Raw genomic sequence first — 18,447 nt, 5'->3', positions numbered from 1 at the left:
AGCCCATCAGATGAATGTCTTTTAATTTCATGAGGAATACAATGAATAAAGAAGGACCAAGTAGGTGTCAGGTCATGAATCAAAGAATAAAAGTCTAGACAGAAAGAGACAATAAATAATGAAGAATGTGAGGGGAATGAAATGGATAAAAATTATGCAGAAAAAGTTTAAAATGAATGACCAAAGCAAGTTGAATAAGAATAGATAAAAAGTGATTTCTTTGTCTAAAAGGTAAAAGAGAGGAAGAATTAAATAATCTTTAGAAAAAAAAGATAAAGGAATTTAAGCAAAAGTTTAAAATTAGAAAAAGGGATAGTGCACTTCTGGAGTATCTTGAGAATAAGAAGAGTTGATGGGGAAAAGATTGTCTTAAAGTATCTTAAACTAAAATAAATGAAACAATTAGTACTGATTCTATGAGAGGACAGGCAAAACATAACTTCTGGGAAAAATTCTAATCATTATTAGAAATATAAATCAAACTGAAAACTTTATGAATGGATGAAATAATGACAAAACGAGAAAAACATGATCAATTAGATAAGAAAACAAAATTCCACAATTTACTGCTTACAGGTAAGACACCTAAGAACATAGTCATACACAGATTAAAAACAAGCAGCTGGGGGAAAAATAGTATACATCAAATGAGTTTCCCCACCCCACAAAAAAGTAAGAGTCATAATCACAGTGTCAGACAATGCAAAGAAAGACATTAAAAAAAATTAAAAGGGATAAACAATGAAACAATATTAAGCTGAAAGGAGAGAGTAAAACAATATCAATATTAATCTTTTATACTCTAAATTCCTTAACATCTAAAGTCACAGAGTAAATACAGACACAGACACAGACACAGACACACACACATATGTATATATATATATATATGACATATAATATATAGAGACATTGAATATAATAGTGAGAGGAGATTCCAGTGAACCCTCTCTGTGTTATATATGTTTAACAAAAAGAGAAGTGAAAGGAAAAATATAGCATTGAATACATTTTTCAAGAAACTAGTGCTATAAGAACAATCTATAGAGTCTCCTAAATGGAACTTCTAAAGAATTTCACACCACAAAAATTTGTGAGTCTATGTGAGCATGAATAAGTATATCTCAAAAGCACATGGAATTCTTACAGAGCACAGATGTACTTCATGCAAATCTATAAAGTCAGAAATAGTCATTATATAAAAATTTTGGGATGTAGCAGAACTGTATTTAGGGAGAAATCATATCTCTAAACATATATATATAATATATATGTAAATATATATTATATATATAATCTAGAAAAGAAAACAATTAGTGGATAGAATATGAAGGAACAAACTTGAAAAAAGCAGAAATGATTTAATATTAAAATTAGTAAAAATAGTTAAATTGAAAGAAAAAAACATCTAAGTAGTACCATTAAAATTCTAATTCATTAAAAAGAATAAAATTGCTAAGCAGATAAGCAGCCAAGCAGAAAATCAAATACAAATAGCAAAAGAAGATGGTAAAATTATAGCTAACTAGAAGAAATGAAAAAAATCAGAATATTTTATGCACTGTTTTATGTTTTTTTTAAGAAATCTTGAGGAAAATAAATAAATGAATACCTTCAAAAACATAAAATTTGAAAAATACGAAAAAAACTAAAGAGAGATCTTAAACAATCTAATTTCAGATAAGGAACTAGGGGAGCAGCTAGGTGGTGGCTAGTTGGTGTAATGAATAGAGAGAGCACTGGCCCTAGAGTCAAGAGGACCTGAGTTCAAATTTGGATTCAGACACTTAATTATTGCCTTGCGGGGTTTATTTAAAATGAAGTAACATGCTTTTTTTCTAGGGATTCATAGGAAAATTCTTTCAAATTTTTAAAATTAATTAGTAGCATTACTACTAATTACTACTAATTGTAAAATTAATGAATAGAATTACTACTAATTACTACTAATATTGGTATTAAAAATTGAGAAGTCAAGAGCCCATCAAGATTCTTTTGGGAAAAGTCATTCAGATTATGGGAAATATAGTCCTAATATCTAAATCAAGGAAAAAACCACTTAGTAGGACTATAATCTAATACTATTAATGAATATTCAAAATTTACTTCTGTCAAGCAGATCATTTAAGAAATCATCCAGCACAATCATGTTGAATTTTAACTTGCTATATAAAGATGGGCCAATATTATGAAAATAATAAATGTAATTAATTATATTTAAATCCAATCCTTCAAAATCCCATGATTATCTCAGTAGACTAAACATATGTCTCTGATAAAGGACAATACTCACTCATGCTAAAAAAATACAAAGTTTAATCATGGAAAGATCCTTTAAATATATCAGAAAAGCATGTTTCTTAAACTAAAAACAAGTATCATATGCAATCAAAATACACTAATAATTTCCCAGCAAATACAGGAATAAGTCAATATGTCCATTTTCTTCATTATTCCTATTAATAAATGACTTGATGGTTATGTTTTTACAAGGCAATCAGGGTTAAGTGACCAGCCTAGGGTCACACAGTTAGTAAATGTCAAGAATCTAAGGATTGTTTTGAACTGCCCTTTGGTTTGCTTTTAAAATGAGAGAATCAGGAAATATTCTAATTGAAATAATTAGGAACTTCAACAGTGTTGATAAATTCAAAATAATAAATCAACAACATTTCTACATAATAAAAACAAATCCTAAGAGTCAATAACAGAAAAAGAACTCACAATTCAAATAATTACAAAATGAATAAAATATCTGGATATCAATCTATTAAAGCTCATAAAAGACTTGGGTGGATTCAATGAAGAATACTCTTAAAATCTTATATTGTTGAAAAACTATTTAATACTCATGTGACTGGAACATGCAAATATAATAAAAATGAGAATAACACCAAAGTTAAATTATAATTTAATCCTATGCTAATGAAATTATCAATAGAATAATTTACATAAATTGACAAAAAAGAATACCAACATTCATTTGGAAAAAATAAAAGATGTAGAAAATCAGAAGAAATAGTTTTTAAAAAGAGGGGCAAAGAAGGAAATGGCATTTCCAGACCTAAATCTATATAAAAAAGAAATAGTCCTCAAAATCATTTGGTTTTGATTTAAAAAAGTAGAGAACTAGATCACTCAGATTACCATAGGAAAAGCAGAAACAATGAAATTCAATAAGCCAGTGTTCATTTAATAGAAAACCATAAAGTAATAAGGAAAGAAGTCCCCATTTGATAAGAACTGCTGAGAAAACAGAAAAGCAGTCTGGGAGAAATTTTGCTTAGGCTAACTTCTTACACCATTGTGAAATATATTTTGTGTAACCTGAATATTAAAGATCATGCTATAAAAAAAGAAGCAGATCCAAAGACTGCAGTAGTTCAAAGTAGGAAATATATTCTTAACTAAAGGCTTGAGGCGATTTTGGAAGTTAGACAAAAGTGATTTTGGTTAAATCTAGGATGCTTCTGCACAGACAAAAATAATGCACAAAGAATAGTAAAGTATAGGGGAAATATCTTTGTATACAATAATTTGGATAACGGTTTAGTGACCAAAATCTTTAAGCACTGAGCACACATATGTAAAAGTATATTTATATAGATGTCTTTGTATATATATTTTCAAATTATGTAAATTCATGTACATATATATATGTTTGTGTATGTTCATATGCATATGCATACTTAAATGTTCTTACAAAAAAGCCATTCCCCTTATATATGTAGTCAAAGAATATTAACTTACAGTTTTAGAAAAAAGAATTGAAAACTGTAAACAATCATATGAAAGTATGCTCCAAAACATTAATGATAAGAGAAATGCACATCAATAATGAGAGAATGTAACAATTTGCAAATTGAGCCTGTTGATACAATATATAAATAATTACTGTTGGAAGGATTGTGGGAAGCTAGGCATACTGGTGATTGGTCATAAATTGTATATCATTGCTATCATTTTGCTATTTGGAATTATATGATAAAATGAAATATCCAATACTCTGAACCAGAAATTCTATTACTAAGCTTAAGCCATTGATTGAAAAAAGGAGTCCTTCTATGTAGCAAAAATATTTATAGGTGTACTTATTGTAATAGCAATTGTAAACTGGTTAGATGCCTATTGAACAGAGATTCTTATCCTATAGAACATGAACATTTAAAAAATATACATTTGATAACTATTTCAATATTATCAATTACATTTTTATTCAATTTTCAAAGTATGTTTAGCAGTCCCTTCTCATTGCCCCAAAATACTTCTGCCATCTAAAATGACTTTAGCAAATCACATTATAATGGTAGAAGTAGATCATATATTATTTAAGGTCCCTTTTAGTTTTAAATCTTAACTTTCTTTTATTTTTTCCTCTGTTTAGGTTTAAGTTTTATGAATGTACTAAATACTTCAGTGAAGCAAATTTTCAGTGCAAATTAAAGGAGACTGGTTCCTTGAGCTCCTCAAACATGAGGGAACAACCTCAAATTCCTGCCTTTTAAAATAAACTGAAAGAATCTTAATATAATTTTCTGCTTAAGAAACAAAAGTTTGCACTTATTCCTCAATTATGTCTTGTTTCCTTCATTAGTCCCACCAATTACAGAGTTGATAGCTTCTATGGATTAGAATCTTCTCTACCCAAATCAGCAAAAATTAATGAAGTTCCTTTAGTAGTATGTTATCTCTTAAATTTTGTGCCAGTTTACTAGCCCCTGGATACTTATCTAATTACAAAATAATTATTATTCATTTTGAAACTCCTTTCTTCAATCAAATTGTCCTCTCTAATTTCTAGTGAACCAACCCACTGATAACTTAAAGATTTTTTCTTCAGATAAGGGTCATTACATTGAAGACTAAATGGAGACTTTTCGTTTAAGCATGAAACAAATTTACATGATGCTGAGCATTCACCATATGTTAAACATGTCCTATTAAAAGATGTGTTTTACATAAGGATAACTAAATCAAAGACTATTTTTTCTGTCTTGATGACTGACTGCTTATTTTTTTAACCAAAGAAAAATTCCATAGCTCTAAGGATGTGATAGAATACTTTTAACAAACAAGGAAACACTTCTACATCATTAAATTTACAACACTTAATAGAGATCAATTACACTCCCATAGCATTTCCATTTGATAAGGATTTAGATAGGTTTTTATTCTCTTACTATTTTTTATTATATTTTTGCTTCTTTTCAAGATTTATATTCTGAAAATATGAGACAGCAATGTGTAGTGGATAGAGAAGCCTTCTAAGGTTTAGAAACTCCTGAATTCTAGTTCTGACTTACACACACACACACACACACACACATAAAGACACACACACAGAGAGAGAGAGAGAGAGAGAGAGAGAGAGAGAGAGAGAGAGAGAGGTAATGCCCAGAGAATGTCATAGAACCAGTACTAATATGCATTAAATATGTTCCAATATGCATTGGTAAAGAGAGGTTTCTCTTTGACAATTCCTTGTAATTATGAAACCACAAATCTAGACCAAAAAAGAAAAAAATAACAACTAAAAACCCTCCTAAATACTTAAACAATTATCAATAGATATAGTTAAAGGATTTTACATATAGTCAATTAAAGGTGAATGTACTTATATTTTTTCCTTAATAATTATATCAGACAGGGAGGTTGTCTACATTTTTAAAGTGATATGTTTAGGTACAGGTTAATCATAAAAGGCTTTAATTTGGTTTAATGTCATTCAGTGGACATTTAAAAGTATGCATAGCACTCTACTGAATAGGACCTGGTCATGTGAAGATTAAAAAAAAAGGTTACTTTTATCTCTCTGTGAATGTGAATACTAAAGCTTTTTTTTTTTTTTTGGAAATTGTTAGCCAAGTAGAACATTTTCCTAATTAAGATTATTTTTCTTTAATTAATCAGTCCAAACAATAAACAAGAGAGGGCACTAAAAATGGCATTGAAAAAGATGAGATAGAGTGTGTGAGAGGTAAATTAAGTCTTCCTTGGAAGGAGATATTTGGCGACCATTAGGTATTAAATAAAGGTTTGCTGCCTGGAATAGGGAGGCAATGAGGAAATTGCCTTAATATGTATTGGACAAGCATCACAAGGTGATTAGATACGACTTACTAAAGCTTTTTATTTATTGGAAATTGTATATAGAAGGAAGAATTTTTAAGAAGATGAAAAAGCAAGAAGAGGCCAGGATATGAAGAGATAAAAATTTCAAGTAGAAAGCTTTATGTTTGATCCTAGAAATAAATAGGTAGCCTCTGTAATTTGGTGAGTAGGGGGAAATACATGACTAGGTCTGTGCTTTAAGAACATCACTATAGCAACTGTGAAAGATGAAATGGAATGGGGAGAGGCTTGAGGTTGGAAAGGATAATTAGGAGGCTGTTGTAATAATCCTGAACAAAGGAAATAAGGACCCAAACTAATATGGTGGTGGCTGTATAAGTAGAAAGAAGGGAATATACATATACATATATATATATATATATATATATATATATATATTACATCTTATTTACATTATATGTGTATATGTGCATATATGTATATTTCTATCTCTATCTAGATAAGATACTGTAGAGATAGAAATTATAAGATTTGGCAACTGATTGAATATGTGGACTGAGTGAGAATGAAGCAATCAAGGATAATAACAACTTTATGGGCCTAGTTTCCTAGAAGGATGAAGGTGCCCTTGACAATCACAGAAAAATTTAGAAGAGAGTTGGGTTTGGGGTAGTGTAATGATTGCTTTTTTGGTCATTTTATGTTTGAGATACCTTTGGGATAGACAATTGAGGAAGCATCAACTAATGTCCTTACAACTCTGTTTCTTCTCCTTCATTCCTCAGATGAATTTGTGACAGCTATGAGAATTTCTCTAGACTTTCTGTGTTATTAGACCTCTTCAATGAGGTAGAGTCTTGGAGGTCATGGGAAGGATGAAGGATACATCTGGAGTGGAAAGAAATAAGGTAAAATGGAATTATTAAATATTTTGATTGATTGAATGATGGAGTTTTACAGTTCTAGAACATGGAAGTGGAATGCTAACAAGTGAAAGGGCAAGAAAAAGGGTTTGGCCATCATTTGTATACCTGGAAAAGACAAAGAAATTGAGGATTAAATCATGACAGTAAGGTAGATTAAAGAACAGGGGAATTAAAATGTTTGAATAAATATCTGTAAAATCTGTTAATATAAGAATAACCTGTTTTATAGAGGGAGTCTGTGACTTAGGTACTGATCTCATTGGGAAAACTTGAAGAATGTCCAGTGAGTTGTTGTATTATGGACATTGGAAAAAGGGATAAATTTGGATAGAGAGAACTTCAAAAGAGATGAGAAATTGCTGAGTAAGTGTGGTAAAGGGAGAGCCTAGAATTTGCAGTGGGAGAGTTGAAAGTTTCAGAAAGAATGAGACAATGAATAACCTACTGATTAGATGGCCAGGGGATGTTATGTAGGAATAACTAGTTTTCAGTTATTTTATCTTCTACAGAAGATAAAAAAGAATAGATCAAAGTGGAATAAGTTGAAAAGAAGTTTATTTTAGAGAAGAAATTTGGGAGGCAGTAGAATTAGTGGGCAGATTGTTGGTGAGACATAGTGAAGTACATGAAAATAAAGAAGCAGACAGCAGAAGTAGAATTTTTTTCTTCATTAGTTGAAGTTCAGTTTCCATTGAGTTGAAGAAGCAAAAGGTATATAAAGTGTACATACTGAGGAAAGAATCCAGGGGATTGATTCACGGGTAGGATGAACTTTCTGCTCAAGATGGTAGGTAGTTTGAAGAGTCATGGCATCCTATCCCCCTGACCTGGAGATTAGTGGTCCATGATCATCTGCCCTAGGGACATCCAGAATCTCAGCCATCATGCAAGAAAACTTGCTAGAAATAATCTAAGAAATATAAAAAGAACCAGAAAATAGTTCTTGCCTTGAGAAGCTGAATTGAGAAGACATATAAAGACACAGAAAATATTAAAAGACTAAGGTGTGTCTTGTACATCTTGCATCAGTCAAAATACTAAAGTAATATGTGGAAATGCATTTTTCAAGTATATAGAGTATAAACATATGTACCAATACTATTTTAAGTTTGTATGTCTTGCATAATGTATTCAGTCACCTCTATTCTTTCACTGTAAGGCAGGAAGGAGGAAGAAAAAGTTTAAACCACTTTGATGTATTTTGAGACCCCAGACATTGATAACTCTTTATCTTCTAAAAGAACTGAGTAATGTGGTGAGAGAAGTTGCAGTTGACCTGGCACGGTATATGCCCAGAGCTGCCCACAATGACTTGGTTTGGGATTGCCTGGAGAATGAGAAAGAGCTTTCAAAATGTCACTCAGTTCTGGTGGAAACACAACTAGTGTCCTTCAAAGTGTGAAAGGAAGGTTCCACCTAAAAATGGTTGAATTCATTAAATGTTTCATTTTTGTAGAGTCATTGGTTATTGTTCACCTGAGAGAGAAAAAATGCTGGCACTTGGAAGGCCTTTAAATCATTAAGCTATTCATTTATTCATTCACTAATTTATTCATACTCAGGGTGGTTGGAAGAGATTGGTGGGACCATCCATCCTATACCCCTGTATTATTTAAGACTATAAATTCCATCAGTCTTGCTAAGTTTTTATGTAGACTCTCCTAAAGATAATTGGATAAAGGTTCTTCCCTATTTCTCTGGATAGGATATTGTTGTGGAGTAGCTTTCATAGTTTGTTTCTTTCTGCAGTTAAAGAAAACCTGTAAATCTGTGATTAACAAAAGAACTCTTCCTTTAACTTTCCTACTAGCTGGTCATTAGGTTATTTCTCAGGGAATTTGGACTTAATGGGTTTTTTAAACAATTACATTACAAATCATAAATGATCCACCTCTATCCACTGATCAGGGACATAGACATTAGCTTTTCATTAAATGAGATTGAGTTAGAACTGTGACAACACATGAAATTCATTGGGAAGGTTCTCTGACTCAGACAAATTTTCCCTCAGAGAATTTAGAACTGGAATGAATCTTAGAGAGCATCTAGTCCAATACCTTCATTTGCCAGATCAGGAAACAGACCTAGTGAAGTAAAATAACTTATCTAAAGTCATATAGATACTAAATGATATAATAAGGAATAAAATTCAGGTCATCTGATGTCAAATTCACTATTTCCACAAGATCGTGTTGCTATCCCTTCTCAAGTTCCATTTATTTTCCCATTTCAATCATCCCATCCCATCACTTTTCATCCTTCAGGACTTTTACGGTACTGGTGAAACCAAGTGTGCTGATATACTAATCAAATTAGTACCTACTATGGCATAGCAGACTAGTATGCAAGAAGACTAATCTGCGGCATGTTTCTTCACATAGTTCTCTAGCATGGTTACTTAGATTAATTGGACTTCCATTTGCATAGCTGTGAAATGAGGTAAATTGTTCTCATATTACTCATTCTAAAGGAATGTTCTGAGGAAAATGGTCCCTATTCTAAGGTACTTTATAAATTTGAACTATTGTTGTTTTCATGGCTAATGTGAAGATCTTTAAAAGATAAGTTATGAGGTATTTCAAAGAAATGAATTTTTAAAAGAAATTATGAAAACTCTTTATGGGGGTGGCTACATGGCACAGTGGATAGAGCACTGGGCCTGGAGTCAGGAGGACCTGATTTCAAATCCAGCCTCAGACACTTAATAATTACTTAGCTATATGAGTGGGCAAGCCACTTGACCCCATGGCCTTGCAAAAGTCCAAAAAAAAAAAAAAAAACCCCAAAGCTCCTTATGAAACTTTATCCTACATAGCCTCTACAAACTATTACCTAAGCATCATAGAATGAAAGGTGACAATGAGGAGTATTGCTTATTTAAGCAGTAAATGATAAAAATCACTTATCTAGAAATGCAATGTATAAGGATGTGTATCATTCCACTTAGTGTAACATTCTATTAAGCCATTGTATTCTAAGAGCATTTGTAGATATAATGTAAGCAAATGTCAAATGGACTCAAGTTGAACAAATTTGCTGATTTTAAAAAATTAGATATTTATTTTTGAACATTGACAGTAGTCTAACCATATCATTTGCACCCAGTCATTAATATGAATTTAGTAAATGCCACCTCACAAACTCATCTATTTTTTGAAACAGTGGTATTTGCACTGGAGAAGATGATTAGTAGAGCAACTCAACCTGGCCATATACACACCCACAAAAGTCCATGTAAATTTTACCACAATAGTCTTTAAAAAATAAAAAATTTAGCTGTTTCAACATATCTATCTATAAAGATGTCTGAGTCAAGATTCCAAAGGAAAAAAATCTTTGATAATGTTTTCATAATAATGATAAAAATAAAAACAATACTATAGGAAAAAAAAAGACATGAACAATTTCAGACCCCTGTGCCCATTTTATCATTGTTATTAAATCTATATGAGAATGGTTTATTCATTGAGGGAAATTTCAATGAAAAGAAAAAAGGCATGCTTTCTTCAAATTTTTCCTGTAATAATGTCTTCATTATCATACAACTTTTTGAGAGGCAGCTAGATACCATATTAATTAGAATGATGGACCTAAATCAAGGTAGACCTGAATTCAAATCTAGACCCAGACATTTTCTGACTCTATGACCTTTAAGCAAGTCATTTAATCTCATTTTTCATGTTTCCTTGTAAAATGGGAATCACAGTGGCATCTATTTATCAAAGTTGTGAGAAATAAATGAGATAATATTAATAAAGAACTTAGGACAATGCCTAGCACAAAATAGGTGCCCAATAAATGCTTTCTAAAATAGAGAATCCAAATTTTTTCATGAGTGGCCTGATTTTAGAAAAGCTTGAAAAGAGTTTCATGAACTAATGCTGAGTGAACTGAACAGAACCAAGAGAACATTGTCACATTAACAGCAATGTTGTGAGATGATCCACTATGATCTATATAGGTTCTCTCAGCATTTCAGAGATCAACAACAGCCCTGAGAGATCTGCTATGGGCAATGCCATCCATATTCAGAGAATAAAAGCTATGGAATCTGAGTGCAGAGCAAAGCATACTATGTTCACTCTTTAAAACTTCTTTTATGTTTTTTTCTTTCTCGTGTTTTTTCCCATTTAATTCTAATTACTCTCTTACAACAGGACTAATATGGAAATATAGCAAACATAATGGTACATGTACAACTTTTACCAGATTGTTTGCTGCCAAGAGGAAGGGGGAGAGAGAAGGGAGTGTATAGAAAAATTGTGGAACTCATAAACTTTCCCATGCATGAATATTGAAAAAAATTCTGAGAATACAGGATTTCCTTTCATTATTTATTTAAAATTCAAAAGATGAACTGCTGTGGCCGAAAAATTAAAACAACAAAAGATCATCTAGCATGAAACCCTCTTTGTACTAAGACTGGTCCTCAAGGAACAGACATGCAGCTGTTCGCTGGACACTTAACCAAATGCCAGATAGGAGCTTGCCCTTTGTTGGTCTTGCTTTTGAGAACCTAGGATTATATTCATGCTGTGATATGGCCTTGGAGAAGGGTTTTAATTGAAGGCAATTGTAAATGAGAAGTAACCATGCATAGAGGATAGAGAAATTGTAATGAAGTCATGTACATCTTGACATCAAGGGGGTTGAAGTTCCACAGCTGACATAGATATTTGTTGTGTGATGACTCAGAGAACACCCTTAATTTCATAGTGCTTCTGGTCAACATTATAAGGCTGCAAGTTGCAGAGCAGGTGAGAAAAATGAAATAATAGCAAAAACTGGAATAGTAGAAATTAAATAATATGTTTGAATCAACTCTAAGAGGACTGGAATTTGGCAAGTGCTAAAATGTTCCTTGTTTGATATTTACTATTTTACAATTAATATGTAAAATTTGTTGGCTTTGAATGGTCTGAGAAAATCTAATGAAGTTCTCATTGTCCTTGTGGGATTCTCAGTTTAACAATTGTGTGGAAATATCAAATTTATCTTTGGTTACAAAGTGCTCTTTCAGTCCTAAATATAAGAGAGAGATATATACAAAGTTTTGAAAAAAAAAATTAAAAATGAATTGTATAATTTCTTTAGAAGAAATTATACATTAAAAGTTGAAGCAATTTGTTTTATTCTGAATTTGTGAATGAAACTTTATCAAGGGTCAGCAATGATTACCCATCCTTAGGTCAGGAGAACTGTGTTTGATATGATGATGGTTTTGGGACTTGGACTGTAATGATACGGTTCATTTCTTTGCCCTTGAATCAGCAATTCTACTGCCAGACTTTAAATTTGTACTCTTCACACATCCTCACTGAACTCAGATATTTGCTTTATCTGGATAAGATAGGTATACTTCTTTCAATTCAGTGAAACTTATATTGATTACTTTCTAAAAAATTGGCAGAATTGAATAATAGCTTAGGAAGGACATTCCAATTTCTAATACAATTTTCTTTTGATTGGCATAGGAGTATCACTGTGATACAATGTGATCTTAAATATCTATATGGCATTGTAAAAACCATGGACACAGAAAATATTTTGCAAGAATAATGTCTACTTTTTGGAGGCAAATGGAAAAAGTAAGGAGATGCTTCTGGGAATTAATTTACCTTTTGTAGAAAACTCATTTACTTCTTCCTGAATATTTTCCCTATGTGGCATAAAGTGTACTATCAAATTCAAGAATGAATGAAAAAATAGTTTTGGGGGCAGTTGGATGGTTCAGTGGATAGAGCACCAGCCGTGCAGTTGGGAGTACCTGAGTTCAAATCCAGTCTCAGACACTTAATAATTACCTAGCAGTGTGGCCTTGGGCAAATCACTTTACCCCATTTGCCTTGCAAAAAATAAACCCAAAAGAGAAAAAATATTTTGGCATTTGTATATTTTTATATTGTTACAGTTCACAATTACTGTTTATAAAAATGGATAGTATTGTCCCTGACCAGCATTTTTGTTCTGGTTTTTTTAAGGCAATGGAGTTAAATGACTTGCCCAAGGTCATAAAGGTAGGCAATTATTAAGTATCTTAGACCAAATTTGAACTCAGATCCTCCTGACTCCAGAGTCAGTTCTCTGTGCACTGCACCACCTAGCTGCCCCTAACCATCACTTTTTTGAATGAAATTTCAATTTAAAAAAAATTTACTGAAAAGAATTCTGAGAATTACTCCTAATCTCTATTTGTTTATTTATCTTTTAACTAAACTGTTCAATTCTGCATTACTAACTTCTTAATGGATTTTTTTCCCCTGCTATATAGTTCAAATGAAACTTGCTCAAATTTTCTAGAAAGCCAGTCCTTCCTCTTATCTTATCTTATCTTATTCATGGTGAACATAAAGGGTACTTGTTAATTGTTTAAAGTCAGTGTGATAAGAGGTGTTCAGGGTAATCAGTCAGTCAATCAATATGCATTTATTAAGTTCCTTCTATATACTAGGAACTGTGCTAACCCTTGGAGATACAAGGACAGATAAAAGCACAGTCCCTGCCTTCAGTGAGCTGACTTTAGAAAGGAAGGAGAGAGAGAAAAATTTGTAAACAACTTTGTATTACTATACATATACATACATGGTCTAAATAGGAATGGATTTCAAAAGGAAAGCTCTGGGTAAAGTGTGACTGGAAAAACCTTCTGAAGAAATTGGTATTTGAGTTGAGTTATGAATGAAATAAGGAAGCCAGAAGAGGAAGAGTAGCATTTCAGACTTGAGGGTCAGTTAGTATAAAGGAATGCAGTCAGGAATGGAGTTCCTTGTTTGAGGAAAAGTAAGAAGACTAAATATCACTTAATTCTTTCCAGGATCCTAGAGTATGTGGGAAGGAGAAAAGTGGAGGAAGCCTGAAAAAGTAGAAAGTTATTGCCAACATTTATGCTGAACCCTGTAATGTTGAACATTTTTTTGTTTGTTTTTGTAAGGCAATGGGGTTAAATGACTTTGCCCAAGGTCACACAGATAGGCAATTATTAGGTGTCTGAGGTTGGATTTGAACTCAGGTAATCTTGAGTCCAGGGCCAGTGCTCTAACTACTATACAACCTAACCTCTGATGTTGAACATTTTTATCAATAACTTTGTTAAAGGAATTTATTAAAAGTATGTTCATTTGATTTTCAGTTGACACCAGACTGGGAGGGGATACTATATGACAACCAGGATACAAAAAAAAAACATTTTAACAAGTTTGAACATTACTATAAATCTACTAAGATAAATTCCAGTAAGGATAAATATAAAGTTTTAAATTTGTTTCAAAAAAACAAAGTGAGTTAGGCAGAGGGTTTTTGGGAAAAGATCTGCAAGTTTTGGTGGATCAAAAGCTCAAATTTAGTCTCCACACTTCTTCAATCCATGAACATTTATGAAATGTCTTCCAGGTATCAAGGTACTGTGCTATATGTATGGAAAGCTCATCTAGGGAGCTATGTTTATTTTTAGTTGTGTTTTTTTTTTCTATTTCAGTCCAGATACGACTGACTTTTTGACTCTGTTTTGGGTCACAAATGGTTTGCCATTTCCTTCTTCAGCTCATTTTACAGATGTTTAAGTAACTTGCCCAATGTCACACATCTAGTAAGTATCTGAGGTTGCATTTGAACTTAAGAAGATGAGTTCTGATTCCAGGCTTAATACTCTTCCCATGATGTCATCTAACTTTTCTACTTTTAGCTTTAGGTATCCCGTTTAAGAAGAACATTGAAGGACTTTGATTCAGAATCATTTCAGGACAAATTGAAGGAAATGAGGATATTTAACCTGGAGAAGAGAAGACTCAGATGATATTGATATATGCATGTCATGTGGAGGAGGGATTATTTATTTTATTTGAGAACAGAAATAATTGGAGGGAGGAATGAAGAGACATATTTGAGCTTCATGTCAGGGATAAAATCCAACAATGAGATCTGTCCAAAAGTGGATTGGACTTTCTTAAAAGGTAGTGTTTTTTTTTTCTTCAAAAGGATTTAAATATATGGTATGTACAGATGAAACAGGAAAGGGAGATGGTTTCCTACTTTATGGAAAGCATAGACCAGAATTTAAGCTTGTGAAAGAGATAATTTGAAAGTCCTGGCCTTACAGCAAGAGAGACAGAAATACAAACACATTAGTTTCAGAAAAGAAGTGATGAAAAATAAATTGGGTTGACAATACGATGAGCAAGGAAGGATCATGATGGACCTCAAAGATAGAATTGACAATTTATAAGGTATTTCTAGTAGTAGGAAAAAGTTGCCAAATATATTACTTCCAATTGACAGAAAAACGTAAGTCAAATGCAAGGGAGGCAATAAAAGTTCTGGAAAGCAATTATCTAAACTAATGAAGTCTTGTTTCCCATGATAGTCTTGCATTTCTTGGGATAATTATCACTCCATAAGTCTCAAATTCTTATCTAGAGTAGACCTCATTTCTTTTTTCTGGGCCTAATAATGGCCCTAATAATGTTTCTGGTTAATTAAAGAGGGACCCAAATTACTTAATTCCCTACCTTGGATGAATGATGGAATGATAGGATCTGACCCAGAACAACTGTGATGAGAATATTGGTTTTAAGTTTGGTTTTAACTGTTGTTGGTTTTTGTTTTTTTGGTAGCTCCTTTGCATGAAGAATCCATTCCTTTTTTTTTTTTTAGATTTTTCAAGGCAATGGGGTTAAGTGGCTTGCTCAACACCACACAACTAGGTAATTATTAAGTGTCTGAGGCTGGATTTGAACACAGGTATTCCTGGCTCCAAGGCCAGTGCTCTATCCACTGTACCACCTAGCCACCCCCTATTTTCAATAATTGTTTACTAAGCACCCTCTAGATGTAAAACATTGTGTCAGATTCTGGAAGAGAAATAAATATAAGAGAGCATTTCTGAACTCAAAAGACTGGCATATTGGCTTTGCCCTATTCCATTTCTGACTGAGTAGTTTGGTGGATCCGTGGTCCTAGGAGTTAACCATGTTAGTCCTAGACTTCTTTGTTGATGTTCACTTGTGCAGTCATGTCTAACTCTACATGACACCATGAACTTTTGCCCATGGAGTTTTCTTGGCAAAGATATTCAAATGGTTTGCCATTTCCTTCTACCATGTGTTCCCATTTTCAATAGATGAAAAACTGAGGCAAGTAAAGGTCAAGGGACTTGCTCAGAGTCATACTGCTAATAAGTGCTTGAGGTAAGGTTTAAAATCAGATCTTCCTGACTCCAGGTTTGGTGATCTATTCTTTGCACCAATTAGCTGCCCCCCCCCCTTCCTGTCCTTCCCACCATTTTCCTTTCTCCCCCACACAACATAGTAACATAATCTACAGACAATAGCATTTAAGGTTTTACTTCGATTTTTTTTTTTTTTGCTTCAGAGTTGTACTTCCTAGTTTTCAAATGGGCAGGCACAGAACAGTTATCTTGGGATTTGTGCTCCTGGGCTTTCATGAGCCTTTACAAAGTGATGAAGGAAATGTCAGTGGTGGTTATTGTTGCTACTAGAGGTTCTATCCAACATCAGTGCTGACACAAATTGACTATGGAGTCAATCTAGATACTGGAGTAGAAACTGAAAACAGTAATGAAAGTAGGGAGACCATGAATCTGAAACTGGCAATTAGTATCCTTGTAGGGCTGATAAGCTGGAGTAGAAAGCACACATCTTTCATCATTCTTCCCCCTCTTTCTCTGGATATAATATGTGATCAGCAGCATCTGTGAACACCCACATTTACCTACAAGCACACAAGCATACATTCATACACTCACATTTACTTAGATTAATCTTTTCCATGAACTATCAATATGAACAATTCAGGAATTACTCCTGCTACTCTGAAGAGCTGTCAGAGCAGGTAGAAGTTTTAGTAGGTGGCTGGAAGGGGATGCCTTTAGAGTAATGTGTGGCAGAATTTTTTTTTTTATTTTTGTTTTTGTTCAATAAACTCTAAGGTCACAATATGTAAATTGTAATCCTTTGCAAGTGGAGGACCTGAAAGAAGAGATTATAGACAGTTGGATGATGGAGAAGAATAGAAGTGTATATACAATGGAATTTAACAGTTTAATACTTTGAGTAAGGTTCTATTTTATATTTTAATTGAACTCTAAAGACAGACATTTCTGTTGCTAGAAGCCACTAGATTAGAAGTGGGAGTAATAATCTAGACAGCTGCAGGTGAAATACCTATTGGTACCTGGTGGAGTTACTTCAGCCTTTTGATTAAAGTATACAATAAATGAGAAAAAAGAGTTTTCAGATCATGGGTCTTGTGGCTCAGGAAGAATGAATATCACAGAATGGGCAATTCAGCTAATGTGTTTTTCTAGCTCAATAATTGACATGATGAAATTCTTCTTCTCTTTTGATATAAGGAAAGTATTTTTTTACAAGGCAATGAATGGAGTTGAGTGACTTGCCCAAAGTCACACAGCTAGGTAATCAAGTGTCTGAGGCCATATTTGAACTCAAGTCCTCCTGACTCCAGGACTGATGCTGTATCCACTATGCCACCTAGCTGTCCCAGGGAATGCACTTCTTGAACTACACAACCCAAATCCATGAAAGGAAGAGCCAAAAAATGTTGGAGCTTTTATTACTTCAAAGTTAAGTTAAGCTGTTACTTCTACCATGTTTTCTTTAATTCTTCTACTTAGTTCTTCTCTCCTCAGAATATCTTGTATTTTCTTATTTGTATAAGCTCTCTTTCCCTAAGTAAAATGTGAATTATAGTCAAGGCAAGGGATTCATTATTTTTGAATATAAGAGAGGTGATATCTACTTCCCAAATTTAGTTAATGAAATAATATAAGTTTAGAATCTAATCTCAAAATGTTATGTTAACATTATTAAACAATTTTCTTATAGTTCCACAAGTATAAAGTCATATATGATAAAGTTTTAACATGTAAACAAGGTAGCTTACCTTTCTTAACCTTTTATTGTGCCATATATCTTTTTGGAAATATGCTAAAACTTATGGGACTTTTCTAAGTGACATTATTAAATATGTACAATAAAAATATGATTATAAAATATTTAATTTTAATATTGTTATAAAACTAAAACAAACAAAAACTCACTGACAAATGATTAAATAAATAAAAAGACTCACTGATACTAAGCTAAAAATACCTAGACTACATTGTGATCATTTTATCAGGAATAAAATCCCCTTTATTGGAAAAAGAAAGGTATAACATGGTTTTCTGGGAAATTCAGTCATACATATTGAGCTTGTGCATGAAAGGCAAAATTCATTCTGAAGAAGATTTTGTCCTACTTTTCCATATCCCATTAGCCAGATGGAGAAGAAATATCATCTATGAGGAAGATTGGGAATGTGACTTCTCATGACAAAGAAGCATACTGACCATGAACTGAAGAAAGGAACCTACCTGACCAATGGAACTGTCAGCTCAATAAAAAAGAACTGCATCCAAGGGGAGTTGTTAAAT

The sequence above is a fragment of the Macrotis lagotis genome, chromosome 1, assembly GCF_037893015.1.
Source record: "Macrotis lagotis isolate mMagLag1 chromosome 1, bilby.v1.9.chrom.fasta, whole genome shotgun sequence".
In the NCBI taxonomy this organism is placed as follows: domain Eukaryota; kingdom Metazoa; phylum Chordata; class Mammalia; order Peramelemorphia; family Peramelidae; genus Macrotis; species Macrotis lagotis.
Note: the sequence above shows the minus strand (reverse complement) of the source record.